Raw genomic sequence first — 15197 nt, 5'->3', positions numbered from 1 at the left:
GTGGAATGGTGGTTGCCAGGGACAGGGAAAGGAGGAGAATGGGACTTCTGAGGACAGAGTTTTCATTTTGCAAGATGAAGAGAGTTATACACATTGGTTGCCCAACAACGTGAATGCACTTAACATTAGTGAACTGTACACTTATAAATGGTTAAGATGCTAAGCTTTATATTTGAATTTTACCACACTTAAAAAAAATTGTAATGAAAAGTAACCCTTTCTTATTTGCTTAAAAAATAAATGTCCAATCCAGTTATAGAAAGGGTACAACTGGTTGTGGGTAATGTCATTGAGTATCTCAGATTACCAGGCCACACAACATTCATAGAACATTAGATAGCTCTGATGAATGACCAGTTACAGTTTTCAAAAAAAAAAAAAAAAATCTACTTTTCCAGTTTGCTGACATACTAGATTCAGACATTTATCGTAAAAGTAAAGAGTGAGATTCAATTATCACCCTCATTAGAATGAATGATCTCACATCATTTTCTCCTAACCTATCCTATGTGCCAGATTTTCTTTTAGGTGCTACAAATATAGTGGTAAATGGGACAAAATCCCTACCTCATATAGCATACATTCCAAAAGTATATCCTGGTTGTGTAGCATTTATTATTTCTGCCTTTTATATCCATCATTTGTTTACATGTTTTAACCCATCCTTACCACAGCTGCTATCAAAAAAGATTACAATTTCCTGTCTGTCAGAGACAATCTTTTATACTTCTCTTTATTTCCTCAAAGTGCCTAGTGTCTTCCATGTACTATATATTAAACAAAGCCGGCAAGAATTTAAAACAAAAAATTTTTTTTAATGTTTAGTTGAGAGAGAGAGAGAGAGAGAGAGAGAGAGCGAGCAGGTGAGGGGCAGAGAGGCAGGAAGACACAGAATCCGAAGCAGGCTCCAGGCTCCGCTCTGTCAGCACAGAGCCTGACGTGGAGCTCGAGCTCACGAACGGTGAGATCATGACCTGAGCTGAAGTCAGACGCTTAACCAACAGAGCCACCCTGGCACCCCAAGCATGGCAAGTTTTTTAGACATAATGGTAACTGATAACCACATTCAGAACATCACATAATCAATAAAATTGGCATTCTACTATGATAGTTATAACACATTTAGTTCACTAAGTTGAAATAATATAGTCTATATAAGTGGAGATACACACTTAAACCCCTTTTATTCGGTTCTTTATCATATTACCTACAATGTCACCAAGGAAAGCTTTCAATCTTTTATCACCAGGGAAAAAATGTGCAGAATAAATGGGTCACATAACACACACATTTAAAAAAACTCATCAACATATCCTTAGAGATGAGATGTGCATGTGTGTGTATATATGTGTGTATGCCTTACGTATATACATATACATATATAATCTAAACATGTAATACATTAAATTTAACTTCTTAAAATATATACACTCAATACATGCAGATGCTGAAACACTGAAACCATACTGACAAGTTGTGTCATGGATTCCCAAGACCACCCTCAGAGTCAATGATTCATGAGGAAGAGTCCTAGGACTATATACAATCATATTCACAGCTATGATTTATTACAGCTAAAGGACACAAAGCCAAAGCAGCAAAAGGAAAGATGCATAAGGCAAAGTCCAGAAGAAACTAGGGACAAGCTTTCAGTGTCCTCTCCTAATGCAGTCACATAGGACCCATTTAATTCCTCCAGTAATGAGTAATGGTAACACTTGTGAAATGCTGTCTTCCTGGGAAGCTCATTAGAGAGTTAGTCCCACGTGTTTTTATTGGGGGCTAGTCACTGCCTTGCGCGGACTAAAATTCCAGACTCCCAAAAGCAAATCAGGTGTTCAGCATAAACATACACATACAGTAAAGGTATGGTAAGCTACTCTTATCATGGAATGATGGGAACTCTCCCAAAGGTGTAAATTCCCAGAGATTAGCCAAGAGCCAATCTTGCAAGCATGCCATTCTAAGGATAGCAGTTTTAGGTTTGCTATGTTAAATCTATTTTGCACACAATTGGAAAATAAAAAACAAACTCCCTCTCCTCCGTATTTCTTTCCTTATAAGTAGTCAACCATGTTAAACTTCTTTATTAATAGATATTTTGTTTCACGAAACTGCTACAATGAACATACTTGGACATATGATTTTATGCACAGATGCAAATATTGTAAAGAAAAGATTCCTAGAGGTTGACATGCTGGGTCAGAATATACACATCAATTCTATTAGAAGTAGCCAAACTGCCTTGTGAAAAATATTTCACCACTTTACCTTTCTGTCAACAGATCAAGAATGCTAGTTTTTCTATTATCTTTACCAACAATTGCTATGATCACTTTTTGAATTTTACCAAATTTGGTGGAATCTAGTGAACCCCCACAAAATTTAATGTTGATTAAATATTTCTTGAATTATTAGAGAGTTTGGTGACTTTTCCCCATGTTCGGTAATTATTTGCATTTTTCTTCTGTTAATTACCATTCATAATATATGCTCATTCTTCTATTGGGAGTGTTTTTATCAATATATAGAAGCTACTCATGTTTTATATAATCCATCAACTGATACATGTTTTGAAAATATTTTACCTAAATCTATATGCTTACCTTTTATATTACAGATTTTTTTTAATGAGGTCAAATCTGATCTTTATTGTATTTGTGCTTTAAAGGTAAGTCAGGAGAAAAAGCATTCTAATTCAGAATCAGCTTTGCCCCTAAATGATGTTTTCATCAATCTCTTTACATCAACATAATGACTCCCTCTAAGCAACTATTTATTACATTAAAAAAAATTTTATCCAACTAAGGTAGTTTTTTGAACTTGCTTATTTTAAAATAAATTGAAGAAAATAAAAAAAATAAAATAAAATGAAGAAATCTGATGATTCAGCTATTTTTTATACTAAAAAAAGTAGTCTTAGGCAAAGCGGTATGTTTCTGCATTACTCTGTGAGGTAACAATTCTTAGGTATCCAGCTAATTTCTAATAGGATGAGGACATAAGTGTGACTCAATACTACACCATCAGCTTGACTTCTTTGGGACATACAACACTTAATATTCAATGTGTAGTGTGGGTACACTGGCAATCTCTGGGGTTAAATTATTTTAGATCATATCCCCTATAACCAAATAACATTGATTGCTTTAATTATAAATCTTTTGCTGACCAGAACATTTCATGAACACAGACCAAATCTACTTTTATCTGTGGAAAACTGACCTAACATTTATTCTTAAAATTCACAGTATTTTAACCTATTCCTTGTTTGTTGTCTTAGAAAATACTTATAGGGGCACCTGAGTGGCTCAGTCAGTTGAGCATCCGACTTTGGTTCAGGTCATGATCTCACTGCTTGTGAGTTCAAGCCCCGTATCAGACTCTGTGCTGAGAGCTCAGAGCCTGGAGCCTGCTTCAGATTCTGTGTCTCCCTCTCTCTCTGCCCCTCCCCCGCCCACGCTGTCTCTCAAAAATAAATAAACATTTTTAAAAAATTTAAAGAAAATACTTATAAATTCACCAACCACTCTACTATATTAGCTATTTCTGTAAGTGCTATTTTTTTTTACTGCTCTTATTTAGTTAATGCTGCTATTAATTGCTGTTTCCTAAAGTCCATTTATTATTCCCACTCTCATTTGTTTACACAGAGTTCCCTGTACTTGTAAAGTCTCTCCACCACAATTCACCTATCCTTATGGATTCATTTTAAAAATCCTTTCTTATAAAGCATTCCATGACTGTCCTAACAGTATATGACTTTTCTCTTTTAGGAATCCTCACTGTACAAAAATGTCAATGTACTTAATGCCACTGAATTGTATACTTTTACAAGTGTTTAAAATGGTGTACATTTTACCACAGTAAAACAAAGCTGCAAAAAAAAGGGAATCCTCCTGGCACTTTGTCCTGTAGTATTGTCCTCAGTTTTGCATTAGTTATTTGTGTACTTCATTATTTCCCCATCTCTACTGAAAATGAGCCTATTTGCCTTACTTTTACATACTAAATTAATGCTACACTCTACTTTCAATACAATTTTATCTTTCAGCGAAGTTGTTACATTGATAAGAGACTTTAAAAACATACGATCATATTATCAGTAGATTAAATATTATTTATCAAAATATACACTAAATAGTAGAGTACTAAAGGCATATGAACAGAAATGCTTTGATTGATAAGTTTGCAGAGATGAAGTCACCTCTCATGTGTGATTAAAAATGGTTCACATGTATATCCATTGATGGATGAATGGATAAAGATGTGGTATATATATATACATATTTGCAACTATGTGGATGGAACTGGAGGTTATTATGCTAAGCGAAATTAGTCAGAGAAAGACAAATATCATAGGACTTCACTCATATGAGGACTTTAAGATACAAAACAGATGAACATAAGGGAAGGGAAGCAAAAATAATATAAAGACTGGGAGGAGGACAAAACGTACGAGACTCTTAAATATGGAGAACAAACAGAGGGTTATTGTAGGGGTTGTGAGAAGGGGAGTGGGCTAAATGGGTAAGGGGCATTAAGGAATCCATTCCTGAAATCAGTGGTGCACTATATGCTAACTTGGATGTAAATTAAAAAAATTAATTAAAAATTTTTAAAAATGGTTCACATGTGGCACACCTAGGTGGATCAATCAGTTAAGCATCTGGCTCTTGATTTTAGCTCAGGTCATGATCTCATGGTTCACATATCAAGCCCCATGTCAGGCTTGGCGCTGGTGGTACAGAACCTACTTGGGATTCTCTCTCTCCCTCTCTCAAAATAAATTAATAAACTTAAAAAATAATTCCATGGTAAGAGACATGGGACACTAACATGTTTAATCCACACTCAAGTGTATTTAAGGTGAAGAATGTCAACAAATAGTTGACAGCCAGCAGATATGTTAACAAATTCTAGGTGTCAGGCAAACACTTATTTCAAAAGTTCTGCCAGTCACTTTCTCAAATTAGGGATGGATGATCATGCTGCTGGTGCCATCCATGACTACACTGAAAGAGGCAATAAAACATAATAGTGAATAGCATAAGTTTTATAGTTGGAATAGTGCTTCCACTCACTACCCATGTGACCTTGGGCAAGTTCAGATTCCTCATCTGTAAAAATAGGACTTGGATTAGTCTGAGGATCCAATGTAAAGGACCTAGTGACATTTACTGCAGAGTTTATCATATAAACAAGATATATAGCATTTTATATATATATATATATATATATATATATATATATACATATATATATATATATACACACACACACACACATCATTATTTGTGTTATCTGATAAACATACTTTGTAAGTATATTGTAATGACTAATTTATCTAACAAGATTTACCAAGCACCTATCATACAGCCATTGGCTAGGTACCAAAGTATAAAGACAAGACAGACTCAGGCCACTGGATCTCAGAATCTCTGATTCTGGATCTCTGGTCACCGAAGTCCTTACAACCTAGTAATAGAAACAGAAAATAAATATATAACTGCAATATCATATGGTGAATTATAATCGAGATAGATGCGAAGTGCTATGGGAGCAAACAAGGAGAAAACCTTTACTTTGTCAAACCCTGTTTATTTCATCAACAGTTTTCTGCCATATCATATACACTGATGCACCTTAAAAGAGGAAACTTCTGCATGGCATTACCTACTATTTGAGGTCTACTTCTCCCACTGCTCTTACCATGCTGAAGGACAACGTTGGCCATCTGTTTCCTCGTCTACAAAATGGACATAATATCTTGCTCATTTGGTTGTAGTGAGAAGTATGAGAGTTCATTAAGCACAAACTGGCACCACCTCAACATTTGTAGGGCTTTAAAATCATTTTCTGGATTCCATAATCTCTGGGCTTTAAGCCAGCTCTGGTTGCAATGGAAGACCATTTGCTTTTGTGATAGAATGCCATGTAAACAGCAGCACAACAGTGGCAGCACAGAGGATAGAAACGGAAGAAGGGATCCAGGGTTAAATGAGGAGAGAAAATAAACAAAATCAACAGATTAGCTTTTTGACTTGTAATCACTCCCTTCCCCAGTTTTTTTCCCTGAAATGACTATAGGAGGTTTACCTTTCAGGACAACTCCTATGTATGATGGGATTTCACAAACAGGGCAATTCTCCCACTGCTTTGAAAAATAAAATAAAATCTATTCTTTCCTATTAACAACTGCCTAAAACTCCCTTAATATCTTCCATTTCTCAAAAAAAAAAGAAAGTTTTTAACGCAAATCTGTCACACCTTCTTCTCAGTGCTTTTGACAAGGTAACCCAGGACTCCTAATCACCAAATCCAGGTTTAAATTCAAATTCTCTTTGAAAATCCTCAATCCATTTGGCCTCTACACCACCTTCCAGGTTCTGCTCCTAACTCTAGCAAGCACTGAGAGTTTATCAACCTCAAACAGGCACTTAAGTGTCTCTAACATTCTGTATTCCTTTCTCTTTATTTTCTCTCTCTCTCTCTCTCTCTCTTTCTGTGTGTGTGTGTGTGTGTGTGTGTGTGTGTGTGTGTGTTTTGAGAGAGAGAGAGAGAGAGAGCGTGAGTAGGGGGAGGAGTGGAGGGGGGGGATGGTGGGCTCTGCGCGGACAGCAGAGACCAACACAAGGTTCGAACTCACAAACTCTGAGATCATGACCTGGGGCAAAGGCAGACACTTAACCAATGGAGTCACCCAGGCACCCCTCTCAGTATATATTCTTTACCTCAGAAATCTCATCTTCTTCCATGAGTTCCACAATCAACCCATACACACACAAAAAATTACAATCTAGAGGGCCAACCATGACACTGACCTGAGACCTAAACTCAGTACATCTACCACTGAACCAACTCTTCAGATTCATCTTTCGTCCTGTATTCCCTATCTCATTACTATCACTTAGTGTCCAAGTTGGCTTAGATGAGTTCTTCCTCACCTTCCAATATGACCAAGTCTTGTGAATGCAACCTCAGAATGCCTTCTGAATTTATCCCTTTTCATTGTCTTCAGGCCCTTCTGCTTCAACTAGTGGAAAGCTTTAAGTGGTCTCTCCTTCTGTCCTTACCCTTCTACATTTTATTCTCCATACAGCAGCCACATGATCCTGTTAAAGTTAACATAACACCTAAGAGTAAAACCCAAGAGTAAGGTTCTCATCTTACTTAGAGTAAAAGCCATTCTTCTTCTTTTTTTTTTTATGTTTATTTATTTATTTTGAGAGAGAGAGAAAGAAAGTGCAAGCAGGAAAGGGGCAGAGAGTGAAGGAGATAATCTGTCAGCACAGAGTCTGATGCAGGGCTCAAACTCACCAACTATGAGATCATGACCTGAGATGAAACCAAGAGTCGTATGCTTAATCAACTGAGCCACCCAGGTGCCCTGAGTAAAAGCCATTCTTACAATGACCTACAAGAACCTAGTCAGCTGTAACTTCCAACCCTACCACAAATCTACTTCTCTGTCACCTATTCTGCTCAAACACAGAATTCCTTCAACACTCTTAACTTAGGTCCATGGGACCTTTAATGCTCTACCTGGAATGTTCTCCTCGCAGATAACCTCATTTCAAGTTTTGGTTCAATGTCTTCACCACCTTTTTTAATAGTATCTCCTATACCTGTGATAATGGTAGATTGATCCTATTCAAAGCCTATTTTTCATCCTTCCATATTTTAAACCCACATTTGACTTTGCAGTTCTTTTGACCTACAAGATAGAATCTATTCCCCCACCCTCTGAGGTGGAAATGGTATTGTAACTGGCTTTGGTCAACAGAATGTGATGGAAGTTACAGTGTGCCAGTTCTAACTTGCGTACTTTCCCCCTCAGCTGCACCTCTGCAACAGCCACGTGCCACAGCCGATAGCCTACTGGGGAATAAGAAACATATAGTACAGTGCCAAGCAATCCTAGTCATCCCAGCCACAGCCAGGCTAGATGTGCTGACAGCCAACCAACCCTCAGAAATACGAATGAACTCAGACAAGAGCAGCAAAATTGCTTAGCTGACAAACCAATGGCATGTAAAATATGTATATATACGTACATATATATGTATATATATGTACGTATATATACACACACACACATATATACACGTATTTTTTTTTTTGAGAGAGAGTGTGTGTGTGTGCGCGAGCACGCACACAAGTAGGAGGGAAGAGCAGGGAGGGGAGTGAGGGAGTCTTAGGCAGGCTCCATGCTCAGCATGGAGCCCAATGCAGGACTCTATCCCAGGACCCTGGGATCATGACCTGAGCCAAAATCAACAGTCAGATGCTCAGCCAACTGAGCCACCCAGGTGCCCCAAGAATATTATTATATGCCACTAAGGTTTTGTGGTTGATATACAACATTATTGTGGTAACAGATAACTGATATACTCTACTTTTTTTCCTCCTTACTGTTTACTGGCCTCTGTAGCACTTAATATCTGACCTAGTTATATTTACTTGTGTACGATGTTATTTTCTCTTACCAATAGAATGTATGTTCAATGAGGAGTTGTAGTCTTCAGGGTCTAGGATAATACCTGGTAACAGTAGGCATTCAATAATTATTAAATGAATAAATAAAAATAAGCATGATGAGGGACGCCTGGGTGGCTCAGTTGGGTGAGCATCTGACTCTTGATTTTGGCTTAGGTCATGATCTCATGGTTTGTGGGTTCGAGCCCTACATCAGGCCTGTGTTAACAACATGGAGGCTGCTTGAGATTCTCTCTCTGCCCTTCCCCTGCCAATGCTCCCCCCCCCCCAAAATAAATAAACATTAAAAATAAAAAAAAATAATAAGCATGATGATTTAACAAACCATTTGGATCTATGTATCCTTGTCAGGTATCTTTTTTTTTTTTTTTAAGTTTATTTATTTATTTTGAAAGAGACAGAGACAGTACAAGTGGTGGAAGGGCAGAGAGGGAGAGAGAGAATTTCAAGCAGGCTCCCAGTTGACAGAGCAGAGCCTCATATGGGGCTTGAACTCATGAAACCATGAGATCATGACCTGAGCTGAAACCAAAAGTAGTATGCTTAACCGACTAAGCCACCCAGGCACCCAGGTATCTTTTCAATCCAGGGAAGCCATTATATTCAGAGCTAGTCTTTCAAATCACTATATCACAAAGTGTTAAAATCAAGATTTTTACAAAGTATTATAATTTTACTAAAAATTATACTTTGTCATTAGTAAATATTTTTTAAATTTACGTATATTATTTGTTTAGGCTTCATCTCCTCCTAATTTTTAATATGTATTTTACAATAATAAATTTTACACAGTTGTATAAGTAATGTATAAAATTATAAGTTAATGAAACTATATCAAGAAGGTGCACACCTAAAAATTTTAAAACTCAAGTTTAGGCAGCTCTTTCTGCCCATGGGCCCTGTCCCCATGCTTTAATAAAATAACCTTTTTGCACCATAAATAAATAAATACATACATACATACATACATACATAAATAAATAAAAATAAAAAGTTTAGACATCACTGGCTTAGAGGATAAAATCAAAACTCCGGTTACTATCAATGATATCTTCAGATAATTACATTATACACATTATTTTTTTCTCTATCATCCAAGAGAGTCCAAAAGAGAAAAAGAGCAAGGGGTTGCCTTTTTCTTTCACATTTATTTTACTTCTCAATGCCATTTATCACTTTTCATTCCTAACTATCATTTATTTAGAATAACATCTAACACATATTATTCACATTTCAACTAATTCTCACACTGCAAAATACTCCTGTTTTGTGGATAAGGAAACTCAGATTCAGAGTAGTTTAAGTAATGTACTCAAAATTACATACAGTAAAAATGGCTAAGTTTAATCCAGATAAAACTTGTGATCTACCACTGCTGGAATACCCAATATAACAACACCAGGCACTCAAATTGCTAAAATCAAATATATCATAAAGATATGCTACTTTTGTCTGGTCCTTTCTGTCTTGACATCTACTCATTCCTTCCTTAACCTCCTATGATTAAATTCCCTCCCACTAGTATGAAAGATTACTTTTCTTCCCTCTTCTAGTTACAACATATCTTAAAGATAAAAGAGTGACAATTTATATATATATTCAATCTACAGTCTATTTTAAAATAAAATTTTCTTTCTTTTTTTAATAAAATTTTCTAACCCTTCTTTAACAAGAAAAATAAGTGATATGATAATTCTGGAATATACTTAGATATGGCATAGTATTAGATATGGCATAAACAATATATGGTTTGCAACCAATATAAAAACTGACATATAATAAAGTAGTAACAGAAAATTAAATGTATTGGTTAAATATTCGTCCTATACTTCTAGTTCAGATTAAGTTGCATTTTCCAAAAATAAAAATAATTTGCTAGTCATCACAAGAATGTAGAGTATGGGGGTATCTGGGTGGCTCATTTGGTTAAGCATCTGACTCTTGATTTTGGCTCAGGTCATGACCTCATGATTTCTAAGTTCAAGCCCCACATCAGGCTCCATGCTGACAGTGCAGAGCCTGCTTGGGATTCTCTCTCTCTGCCCCTCCCCTGCCTCCTTGCAGTCATGCACACTCTCTTTCAAAATAAATAAACTTTTTTTAAGAAGATTAAAAAAAAGATTGTAGAGTATGAGAAAATATTAGTATTTTATTATTCTTTGAGACTCTTTACCAACATTAGAATAATCCATGTCACTATAGTCAGTTTTACAAGATTAGTAAGATTTCTAAATATTCAAGTATTCCATTATATTTCCCTTAGGACATACCAGGGTAAAAAACAGAAAAGTATGTTGCATCTGAGCCACTATTAGAGACAGAGACTAAAGAGGTAGGTATAAATGATGCTTCAACATCAAGGCAAGGACTTAGGAAAGGAAAGGAAAGGAAAGGAAAGGAAAGGAAAGGAAAGGAAAGGAAAGGAAGTTAAAGAAAAGAAAAGAGAAGAAAATTAAAGAAAAGAAAAAGGAAAGAAAAGAAAAAAAAGACAGTCAACAGTGCTGAATGCTAAAGAGGCATCAACAAAGATACACATTACTATAAAGGATGTACTAGATGTGTCCAGAAGATCTGGGGCAACCATAGTAAATGCAATTTCAGCAAAATGGTAGACCTTGAAATCAAATTACAATGGGGGTTAAAGGAACAAATAAGAGGCTGAGGAAGTGAACCTAGCCAATGCCTGCCTGACTACTCAATCAAGAAAGGAAATAATAGTTCCTATGAATGTTGATTTTCACAAATAAAAATTTTTGTTTCAAGTTTTTGAATTATTAAACTTTTTTTTAAAGTTTATTTATTTATATTTGAGAGAAAGTACAAGCAGGGAAGGGGCAGATAGAGAGGGAGACACAGAATCCGAAGCAGGGTCTAGACTCTGGGTTGTCAGCATAGAACCAAGGTGGCCTCGAACTCACCAACTATGAGATCATGACCTGAGCTGAAGTTGGAGGCCCAACCAGCTGAGGCACCCAGGTACCCATCCTCTTTACTTTTCCATAAAAGACCAAAGCATATATTAAGCATTAAAACCATATTTCTCTTACTTTAATAATCTTCTGCTATCCATATTATAAATTAAATAAGAAAAAAATTTTAAACATATAATAATGCCAGTGAATAGGTTTAACGATAAATACTTGGACATACCCAGTTATTTCAGTTGAGAATCCTATTACTGATATCCATCTACTCTATGTTCTTCCTTGGCATTTATGTATAATCTATTTACAGTATTAAAAGAAAAGAATTACAGCGGTGCCTCAGTGGCTCAGTCAGTAGAGCATGTGACTCTTGATCTTGGGGTTGTGAGTTCAAGCCCCATGTTGAGAGTAGAGCTTACTTTTTAAAAAAGGTAAAGAATTACAGACACTGGGCATAAATTACAGGAAATTTCTCAATTACACAGTACATCCGAATCTATTTCTAACACCCATTTCCAACACACATTAACAAATCTTAAACACAAACAGGTCAATGGACAAAGTAGATAAAGAAAACTAGACAAAAGGTAGCAGAGGCGCAAAAGCAGACAGATACAGAGGACAGGAAGAGTGACAACCAGGCAATACATCACAGTACTTAATTTTTAGATGACTCAGGACTAAAGGTACTATAGATTTATTTTATTGATGCGAAATCTGTTGTGAAGAAAATATATTAGTCTTTCAGATAATGCTATATTTCAGATATATATTCAGGGAGTGAACAAAGAATGACCAGACACAATGCTTCAATAAAATAGATCTTTAGAATAATATTTGCTTGCAAAAAGGTAATGTTCTGGTTCTAATATTTGAACTCTGAGAAATTACAATTTAAATTTTAGATACCATAAACATGCAGCATACAGACTACTTTAATTTTATAGTTTTCACACACACAAAAATTTGCCTTTTAATATGTATTGTTATATGCAAAATAACACTCTACCAGAGCCAAAAGAATGTTATCTCAAGTCATAATGACTTTTTTTTTTAAGTTTATTTAAGAGAGAGTGCGTGTGAGGGATAAGCAGAGAGAGGGAGAGAATCTCAAGCAGGCTCCATGCTGTCAGAACAGAGCCCAACATGGGGCTCAAACTCACGGACCAGGAGATCATAACCTGAGTTGAAACTATAAGTTGGACGTTTAACCAATTGAGCCACCCAGTGCCCCTCAAGACATAACAACTCTTTATCTTTCTTTTTCCCTTCTCTGAAGCAAAGTGGGTAGGGTTTATTTGGGGCTGAAACCTTAATAGTTAATTTTTTTTTTCAGTTTTCCTTCAAGGATTTTTTTACTACTCTTTGCACTACCTGCCTTGTTAGTGAACTATCACTCTCTTTCCATAGGAAAAGTCCTTTCCCTTCCATATGTATGAACAAGCTCCACACCTTGTTCAACTCACACAATACTCATGTCACTGGCAAGCTGAATGACTCTTTAAGTAATGTAAAAAGGAGATATAGCAATTATAGTCATTCTGATCTCTTACCCCAAACTGAAATAAAGTGAATGAGATAGATTAAACACCAAAAGGATTGTCTTTATTCAGAATATGCAGTCCCAAACAGTGAAAGCCAAACTGCACAAAGAGAACAGTAAAGCAGGTGCAAAGAAGCAAAGCCAAGTATCCAGTCATCTAGAGACAGAGAAACTAACAAATCATAGAGGGGCTATGAAGAGAAAAGGAAGAAGAGAAGTGCCTAGCTTTATAGATCGCTCTCCATTCCTTGGTTCCTGTGCTTCAAGTAGCTCAACGGCAGTATTCTGTTGCAATAATCTTTTTTTTTTTTTTCACTTAAGCTAGTTGGGAAGTAGGCTGCAAATAAAAATCTATACCGGCAAAGAATTTTTTTTTTTTTAATGTTTATTTATCTTTGAGAGAGACAGACAGACCGTGAGCAGGGAAGGGGCAGGGAGAGAGGGAGACACACTGAAGCAGGCTCCAGTCTGAGCTGTCAGCAAGGAGCCAGACCTGGGGTTCGGACTCACGAACAGCATGACCATGACCTGAGCCAAAGTCGGACGCTTAACCGACTGAGTCACTCAGGCACACCAACAAAGAATTTTTTTTAATTATTTTTTTTAATGTTTATTTATTTTTTGAGAGAGAGACAGAGAGAGAGAGAGAGAGAGAGAGAGAGAGAGAGAGCGCGTGCATGCGCGTACCCGAAAGTGGGGGAGAGACAGAAAGAGAAGGACAGAGGATCCAAAGCAGGCTCTGAGCTGACAGCAGCAAGCCCAAACGTCAATTGGGATCCAAACTCATGAACTGCAAGGTCATGACCTGAGCCAAAGTTGGACGCTCAACCAATTGAACTGCCTAGGCGCCCCAACAAAGAATTTTTCTGTATTTCTCATGCCCCGCTTTTTTTTTATTGACTTTTCCCGTAAATAGTAAGAATGCAATTGTTGGCCAAAGCAACATCATGTCATAGAAAAAGCATCTGCTTTGATAACTGGGGACAAACTCAGCTCTGCCAACTTCTAATGGCAAAATCTGTATGAAGTTCTTTAATTTCTAAATTTCTAAACAGGTTTAATGTCTATAACTTATGAGTAAACCCGTTGTGTATAATGTGGGAAGAAGGCATCCAGAAAAGCTATTCTTTACTGTTTTGTATTATGGAATCTAGAACTATTTTCCTTTCTTTCTTTGGTTCTGGTCCCAAATATGTAGTCTCAAAAACTCGAGAGTTATCTTATGCAAAACTCAAATTTGTTAAAAAAAAAATCCAAACTAAGCAAGAGGCCAGCCACTATAAATGACATGCCTAGGTCCTACAGACTTTTTAGTGTAATTTTTTTACAGGGCACTTTTAACAGAAGCCAGCGAAAAATACTGATCTAAACATCTAAGAATCATATAAACAGGGTACTATTTTATCTATCTGGGATAAAGTAAAATTACCAGATTTGAGAATACTGACCATGTGGTTGAAACTCAGTTTTAAAAAGATTTTTCATACTAACCAAATAATACATTGTAAGGGTAAACAACTATGCCATAATAATAAGACATCAAAATACTCCTCACCAAAACATTCAAGAATGCAAAGGCCAACTTCATATTCATTTCATACTCCGCATTTAAGTTGTTCTCGCTGTGGGAATACCCTCCTATTATTTCAGTATACAGGCTTTTCTTATTTTATCCTTTGCCAGCCACTCTGTTCCTCTCATCTCAAACCCACAGTTCTTATCTGTGTGTCTGCAAGCGCTGTTAGTTTTCTATCTCTGAAATGCCTTTTATGCTAGTCTACCTAACAAACAAGCAGATTTAGGCTTGCCTGCCTCGTAGGTTTAAATCTTAAACACACTTCCATTAGAATAATATGACATCTTGAATTACTATTGAGTAGTCTCTACATAGTATGCTAGTAGCTTTACATACATATTATCTTTATCTTGGTCAATCAGGTAGGTATTATATCCACAATTTCCCTAGATAACCTGCTCATAATCATAGCACAGCCAAGATAAAAATTCCTGTGTGGCTCCAAACCTTGTTGTCTTTCTACTAGTCTGGAGGTATTAAGGTTTTTGGAACCCAAGACCCTTGAGAATCTATGAGCTATGAACTTTCTCTACCACCTCCCCAATAACAAACTTACACACAAAATATTATGTACAACTTGAAAAAGTTCACAGGCCTCCTGAAGCTCATCCAACACCCCCAGGAAAACTAGAGGCAAGAAGAGAACAGCTATTGC

The 15197-nt window shown here is 36.4% G+C and overlaps 1 protein-coding gene and 1 long non-coding RNA gene across 3 annotated transcripts in view; both read right to left on the bottom strand.

Annotated features, from left to right (window-relative positions):
* PTPN12 (protein tyrosine phosphatase non-receptor type 12) overlaps nucleotides 1–15197 on the bottom strand; it is a 112444-nt gene that overhangs the window by 84747 nt on the left and 12500 nt on the right. The gene's annotated exons all lie outside the window — the stretch shown is intronic.
* Nucleotides 2515–15165, bottom strand: LOC125930811 (uncharacterized). Its single transcript, XR_007460256.1, has 2 exons — nucleotides 6948–15165; nucleotides 2515–5917 (listed from the first exon to the last, which is right to left on the bottom strand). It is a non-coding gene; the product is annotated as an uncharacterized LOC125930811 (long non-coding RNA).

The sequence above is a fragment of the Panthera uncia genome, chromosome A2, assembly GCF_023721935.1.
Source record: "Panthera uncia isolate 11264 chromosome A2, Puncia_PCG_1.0, whole genome shotgun sequence".
NCBI lineage: Eukaryota > Metazoa > Chordata > Mammalia > Carnivora > Felidae > Panthera > Panthera uncia.
Note: the sequence above shows the minus strand (reverse complement) of the source record. Positions and strands in the feature narration are given on the sequence as shown.